The sequence below is a fragment of the Pelophylax lessonae genome (genome assembly GCF_965119305.1).
Source record: "Pelophylax lessonae genome assembly, chromosome: 1".
Lineage (NCBI taxonomy): Eukaryota > Metazoa > Chordata > Amphibia > Anura > Ranidae > Pelophylax > Pelophylax lessonae.
The window spans coordinates 483,417,255-483,424,898 of record NC_138768.1 but is presented as its reverse complement, the minus strand read 5'-3'; positions in this window follow the sequence as shown (position 1 = coordinate 483,424,898).

The window sequence follows — 7,644 nt, the reverse complement described above, 5'->3', positions numbered from 1 at the left end:
TCCAACCTTCCTCAGCAATTTTCCTGGCTTTCTCTTGAAGGTTGGTGACCTCTTTCCTATGCTTACTAATTACATCATAATAATCTGGAATTTCAAAACTTGTATTATATATCCATGTACAACATTCATAGTCTTCTGTCATCTCACACAGTCCTGTCAATGCTGCACTCATAGATTCAATGGCTAGATTCTGAACTTCTAGCTGTTTCCTAATTGCTCTCTGTTCCACACTTAAAAGTTTAATGTCTTCTGCGTTTCTCTCAATTATCTCATCTAATATACTTGAGTAATTATTCAACCTATTCATCATCTCCATGCCCCAGCCTAACCAGGAGGGAAACCATGTCCATACTTCGTCAGCCTGTGTAAACAGCTCACGCTTCTCCTTGTGTCTAAGTGGATATTTGGGATGAGGGCCTGCTTCTAGGTGATATTGCTGTTTTCCTTCTTCTCCTGCCAACACTCCTAGTACAGGTATTATATGAGCCAAATAACACCACCCTTCTGCTCTCATGGGGATATGTGCTATTCCCAAGTGAGTAAGGGCGTCTGCTTAAGACCCTTTGTGCATAAGTGGAAATTCCTGCTAAGGCTAGGAGAGCAATAACCTTCTTTAAAGTGGGGTTATTGTCCTCAATCATGAGCTTATACATGGTTCTATTTAGTTCCGCATCCTGAGTGGTAAATACTGATGTCATATTTACATCTAGGGAGAAATTTAACTTGGATTCACTACATGCTCCTCTTCCCTCATTGTGTACATTTCCTAATCTGAAACACCAGTCTGGAGAGTGAGTTTTACTGACTATGTGAAAAGAGACGGTGTCATTATTATAGATTGCGGAGATATTAGACAAAACCATGGGAGGGATACCATTAAGGAAAGGAACTGCTCTTAGAGGGGAAGCTATTAAAGGAATTCTAGCAGAGCTGGGGTGTAACTTACTACAGATCCAACACTTATCATATCCTGATTTTTGTGCATACATATACTTTAGCTTAAGCAATACCATTCTTTCATTAAATATTTCTACATCATTATAAGCAGTTTCTCTTCTATTCCTGGTGTTGATGCTGGAAGTTCCACAAACGAGGCGGAACACAAATGAGGCGGAACACCCCCAAGTCCTCTGGATGGTATATACAGTTAGTAATGATCCATGATGGCATGAACACTGTCAGCACTAGAAGAAACAGTTCGCAAGTTGCCTTCCCAGAATTCTGGGGTAAGAGAATTGAGGACATCTTCTTCAGAGATTTTAACACTTCACTCACTTTTCGAGGCCTTACAACACCTGCTTCACCTCCGGTACCTTGCTTCTCAGGTCTGGGGGGAATCTTCTTCACTCTACTTGCGTGGATCCAGGTGTTAGCTTGTTCCGTCAACACAGCGGTCCGGGTCACGGCAATCACGGTGGTTGGCGGTCCAAAGGGGAACTCTTGCTTCTTATTCCGATTCAGTTGTTTAACGACCACTGCATCACCCGGTACCAAGGAATGGGTTGGTTCCTGTTGAGAGAGAGGGAGAGTGCGAGCTACATTGCCATGGATGCTGTTTAATTTCTCAATCAGATTTTTACAATACTCCTCCTGTATTTGCTCTAGATCCCCTCTTTCTATCACCAGGGGCTTCTTTGTCCAAGGAGTAGGAAACGGTCTACCCATTAAGATCTCAAATGGGGATAGACCAGTACTCTTTGAGGGGGTCATTCTGATCTCAGCCAGAACAGCGGGCAGTGAATTCTTCCACTTGTGGTAAGTACCTCCTGTGGCCTTCCTAAGTTTGTCCTTTATCGTTCTATTCATTCTTTCCACTATCCCTGAGCTCTGTGGATGATAAGGAATGTGAAACTTCCAGTCAATCTGCAGTAGTCTCACAAGCTCCTGACAAATCTTAGATGTGAATGCCGGTCCATTGTCAGAGTTTATCTGGACCAGGCATCCCCATCTTGGGATCACTTCCTGAGTTAAAACCTTAACTACAGTTTTTGCGTCTTCTCTGGTCGTCACAAAGCATTCCAACCAACGCGAAAACATATCTGTGATAACAAGAAGAAATTCTTGCCTTTTTCCTACTTTGGGCATGTGAGTGAAGTCGATCTGTAAATGTGTGAAAGGTGAGGTAGGATATTGTAGATGTTCATGTGAGGGCTTATTGGGAATGTTAGGATTGTTCCTAATACATTCAATACATCGGGCCACAAATGTCTTGCAGAGTGAGGGAAGGTGCAAAATGTAGAAGTCTTTGGCTATCAGTTCTGCTGTGACTTTCCATCCCCTGTGTCCTACACCATGATACTGTGAAATGAACAAAAACTGCACTACTCTGTGGGATACCAGGTCTCCCCTCTTTGGAGATGAGCCCTGTATCAGGGTCCAGCTCCAAACCTTGTGAAACCCAAAAGTCCATGTCCTCTTTGGTTGCAAAGGCCTGGAGATCCTGAAGTATTTGGTCCCAAGGCAGGGATGGGGGCACTAAAGGAGGGAGCTATGCAAAAGCTTGGCCAGCACTGGCAGCTGCTTTTGCAGTAGCATCTGCCAAAGCATTCCTTCTTGCAATTGAGTCTTTGTCATGAGTGAGTGCTTTACAATGAATGGTAGCTACTTTGGATGGGAGCTGAATAGATGACAGCAAGTCATCCACCAAGGATGCTGCTTTGAGCAGGCTGATAAGGAATGGGTTTAGCTTCCAGAACTATGTCAGGCAGCTGTACCACAGCATACCCTGCATGATAAGTGTTATTATTCGGGCGAGAACAGGAGCCATCCACAAAGACAGTCTGCACCCCCTCCAGAGGGGAAGAAAGCATGTCTGCCCTTGGGGAGGTATCCTGATGAATGACTTCAATACAATCATGCAGGGGAGGCAACTCATTGCCTTCTTTTTGTAAACTCAACATGGCATTGAGAATGGGGGCTGGGCCTGAGTTGGGAGGGTTGTATGCAATTGTCAGGGAAGGGTTACCCAGAAGGATAACCTCATATCCACTGAGCCGTTGAGCAGACATGTGCTGTGTGTGTAAATTCTTCACCAGGAACAAGATTTGATGTGTAGTGTGTAACGTCAGGGGATAACCCAATGTAAATGATGTAGCCATTTCCACTGCCATGGCACAAGCAGCCAAAGCTCTCAAACATGCTGGCATTCCTTGGACAGGAACAGGTACTACTTTAGAAAAAAAACAACAGGCCTCAATTTGCCTCCATGCTCCTGTGTTAGGACCCCAGCCATGGTTTTACAGTTGTCCCTCGCAAACAGATGAAACATTTTACAATAATCAGGAAGTCCCAAGCCAGGAGCTGTAACCATTGAAGTTTTAAGATACACATAAGCATCAACCATTTCATCAGACCATTTGATAAAGTCAGGATTATCAGACAGAGTGGCTTGTCTCAAGATATTGTCATAATAAGCGCTTTGGCTTATATATTGTCTCAGATAGCTTGTGATTCCTAAGAACTTTAGCATGTCATTCTTAGTCTGTGGGCGCCCCAAACCCACGAGAGCCGCAGCTCTCTTGTGACTGGTTTTGCGTTCACCATGAGACAAAGTAAAACCCAAGTATTCAACAGTTTCCTGACACCATTGCAATTTCTTTCTAGACTCTTTGTGACTTGTCTGAGCTAAGTGTTCAAGCAGTGAGATTGAGTCTTATACACATGAACTCCTGGTGGGACTTGTCAACAATAAGTCATCGACATATTGAAGGAGGACGGAACCATGGCAAGGTGCCCAACCCTGGAGCGTAGCTTGTAACGCTATTGAGAAAACTGCCGGTGAATCGATGAATCCTTGACTTAGACGCCCCCAAGTTAGTTGGCGCCCAAGAAAGGAAAAAGCTAGTAGTAATTGTGTTTCCTCATCCACAGGACAGGAATGAAATGCATTTGCCAAGTCAATGACAGAAAAAAATGTTGCATCAGCAGGTATTGAGGTGATAAGAGATGGTACGTCAGGTACAATTGGGCAATGGGAATCACCAAATTATTAAAGGTTCTTAGGTCATGCACAAACCTGTAAGATCCATCACTCTTCTTCACAGGATTGATTGGCGTATTATAAGGAGATATGACTGGTTTCAATATCCCCTTCTCCAGGAAATGTTTTACCACAGGGGCAATCCCCTCTATCTTCTCTTTTGACAAAGGGTACTGTTTGTGGTATATAGGGGATGCTCCTTGTTTCATTCTGGCTTTGTAAGGGGTGCATAGAATGTGTCCTACATCCAGATTGTTTTTGGCCCATACAGGATGATCAGGAGGGAAATATGGATGAGATCTCATCTGAATGACTGTTTCCAAGGGTCAGAGTCTCCTGGCCAGAGGCCAAGAAAATGTCCGTCCCAGGAACCATTATTGACAGTGCGAAGAAAGGTGATTCAATTGAAACTCCTCCTTCCCGGTCGATGGAAATACACATTTCCAGCAACCCCATCAAATCTCTCCCTAACAAATTCACTGGACAGCAAGGAATGGGTTTGAATGAATGATACAAGAGTGTTTGGCCTGTTGTCATGTCTGCAACTGGGAGAGGTGGTGTTTTGTAAGTTTTACCTTTTTCCCCTCCATTGAGTACTTAAGTTTGCAGCAATACTCACTTACCTCTGAGGGAGGTGGACAGGGAGGGGGGCAAGGTTTACAGGGAGCAGGAGGGACAAATGGAGACATTATGGGTGGGCGCTGTACCTTTGCTTCTACAGCATGTAACTGTTTACAGGTAAAGGTAGGCAATTCTTCAACCTCCTTGTCACGCTTTATCTTGGACCAATTAATTTTTCTCTTGGCTGCCCTTTTCTTGCTCTGTTTATCCTGGCCCTCTCCCTCTGTATCACTGCCTTTCTTGTTTACTGTCTCCCCGGGATTGGGAGGGGGATAAGTCTTACTCTAAGAAGTGCCCATATCACAATCTTATCACGTAAATAAACAAACAATGTGGAGTGGTGCCAACAGCTGTCAGTCTCACCTTACAAACAGCTGCTAACAATCAAGGTTATACAGGTAAATGCATTACCTCACACTCTGTATTAATTGTATTAACCTTTCGACACTGACTTGGGTGGGTGGCATTGCAGTAACTATTCTGGCCACATCACTAACGATCTCTGGATAAAGAAGGATGGCTTCTTCAACAGTAAGTTTTGATGAGCGATCATACTTTTCAACTTCTTTTAGTGCTTTATAAAACTCCTGTTGGAATTTTTTTTATTTGGACATTTACTGGTTCTGTAACGCTTATGCAACGTTACTTTCCTTTAGCAACTTCCATTTTGTCTAAGAAGGATCAAAGTCTAATTCTTCTTTGAAGATGATGATCCTGAGTTACCACTATTGCTTAAAAGAACTTCATCCTGTGGAGGTATTTCAGGTCGTAATCCCTTCATGCGAACTGCTACATCATAGAGGGCCTTTTTCCCAGTAGAAGTCTGTTCACTGTTCAACAAGTCCGCTCATTGGGTCGACATAAATAGCCGCTAACATAATTTCATTTTTCAGCAAAAGACTCTCTCTCTTTTCATCATTGAAGATGCAATGCCCTCAGCTATTAACCCTCCATTTTTGTTGAGGCGATAAAACAGGCTCTTCATTCCAAGAGGAATTTACCCAGGGTTAGATCGCCCCTTTGCAACCTCTTGGTGACAGTGAAGGGTTGAGAAAGAAGGTTCTCCAGCTCTTTTGTTTGTGTCCACTGGCTTTCAGTTAATGCAAGATTTTCATTGTCCATTTCTTCTATGAAGTCTTTAGGTTCAAGCAAACGCTTCACCATTAAATAAGTGCTTCCCCAACGAGTTGTTTGATCCAAAATGGCTCCTTTTCCTGCACGTCTTTTCAAAATTGCATCTGTTTTCGGGGCCCTGGCTGCAACAGTTACTTGCCGTAATTTGCCAATTAGTGTAGCTGCATGGCAATCTTTTAATCCATCTCCTATGGCAAGTTGCAGTGTATGAACAGCACATCGCATATCATGAATAGTAGCAAGCTTCAATGCTTCTTCAACAAAGTTGTCTAAAAAAATGTCAGCATTCTCTTCAGTTTCTAAACTTTCTCCAATACTTGCAGAGCTGTCTTCCTCTAACTCTATTATCTGTTTGTTACCTTCTTCATCTGCGTTCAGCACAACACACAAAATCTGTTCCTTTGTCATTTCAAAATCTTCTAGAACACCCCCCCACTAACTTCTGAAGGTAATCACTGGTGTGATGTGCCTGAGTGTCCTTTAATCTGAGGGTCCGTGTTATTGTTTTGTTATTTTCATCCACAAATCTAACATTAATAGCAAAATAATTGACTCTGTGACGTGTGCATGCATCCATTTTAAGGAAGACAAAACGTCCTTTCAGAACTTTCTGTAGTTCTTCCTTTTTACATTTGGCCTCCTCAATTATAAGTTTCCTTATACTAAGTCATTAATTATAACTTTTTTGTGAATTGGGACATTTAAACTTGCTTTTTTTTTTTTTTAATTCCAATCTAAATTTAGTAGGAGTCGGTGCATTGTTTGCCGACTCCGACTCCAGGTACCCAAAATTTCCTCCGACTCCACAGCCCTGCAAAATCCTTCCGTTTTTTCGCAGGTTCCAAGAGACCCTGGGGTGGTAAGTCTAAGAAGGGCTCCTCTGGTCTCGCAGACAAGCCCTCATCTGCCTGAAGGGACGCCCTCGCCAGTACTAGGGGTGGGGGGGCGTCTTTGCTTCCTTCCGGACCCGTGGACCGCATTCGTTCAAGACAAATGGGTCCTCAAGTTGATCCGGTCTGGTTACATGATCGAGTTTCAATCCTTGCCCTCGGCAAGGTTCTTACCATCCAACCTGCACCTGTCCCCGTATCGGCTTCAGGGCCTTCGTGGAGCGGTGCAGGATTTACGGTCACAAGGAGTCATAATACCAGTTCCACAGTCTGAACGTTTTCAGGGGTTTTATTCAAACCTATTTACGGTTCCCAGGAAGGAGGGGAACGTTCTTCAAATCTTGGACCTCAAGGCCCTAAACCACTTTGTGCGGGTTCAGATATTAGCACAGTTGTGGCTTCCCTTCATTAAAGGGACTTTCTGGCCTCCATCGATTATCAAGGACGCTTACCTTAATATTCCAATTTATATCGGGCATTCGCGTTTTCTTTGCTTTGCCATAGGCGAGGAGCATTGTCAATTTGTGGCGTTACCCTTTGGTCTCACCTCAGCTTCTCGGGTGTTTACAAAAGTGTTGGCCCTGGTGTTAGCCTCACTCAGGCTGCGGGGAATTTCGGTACTAGGGTACCTGGGTGATCTGAGGACAGTCGTCGTATGTCCTGAAGGAATACCCGGACATCACGGTGCAAACTGCAGAAGTTCAGCTGGACTCTGAATTTTCAAAAGTCAGTCTTGACCCCTTGAAGCAGATCTAGATCAATCAAGAAAGCAACAATGTAGTGCCCAGAAGATTCTGATCCTCCTTTTTGCAGGGACAGCTGTGGGAGTTTACATACTAGCTTGTTTGGCAGTGCACCCTGCAGAGATCATACAGACTCTTAAACTGAGGTATCCACTGCTCAGACATTCCTTCCTGGAAAAGGGGAGTCTATCCAGAATAGGACCCTCAGCTGAGGGAATTGATCAACTGTTTCTGGCCCTGAGAAAGGGTGATCCCAAAAGGGTGCACTGCGCTGTGA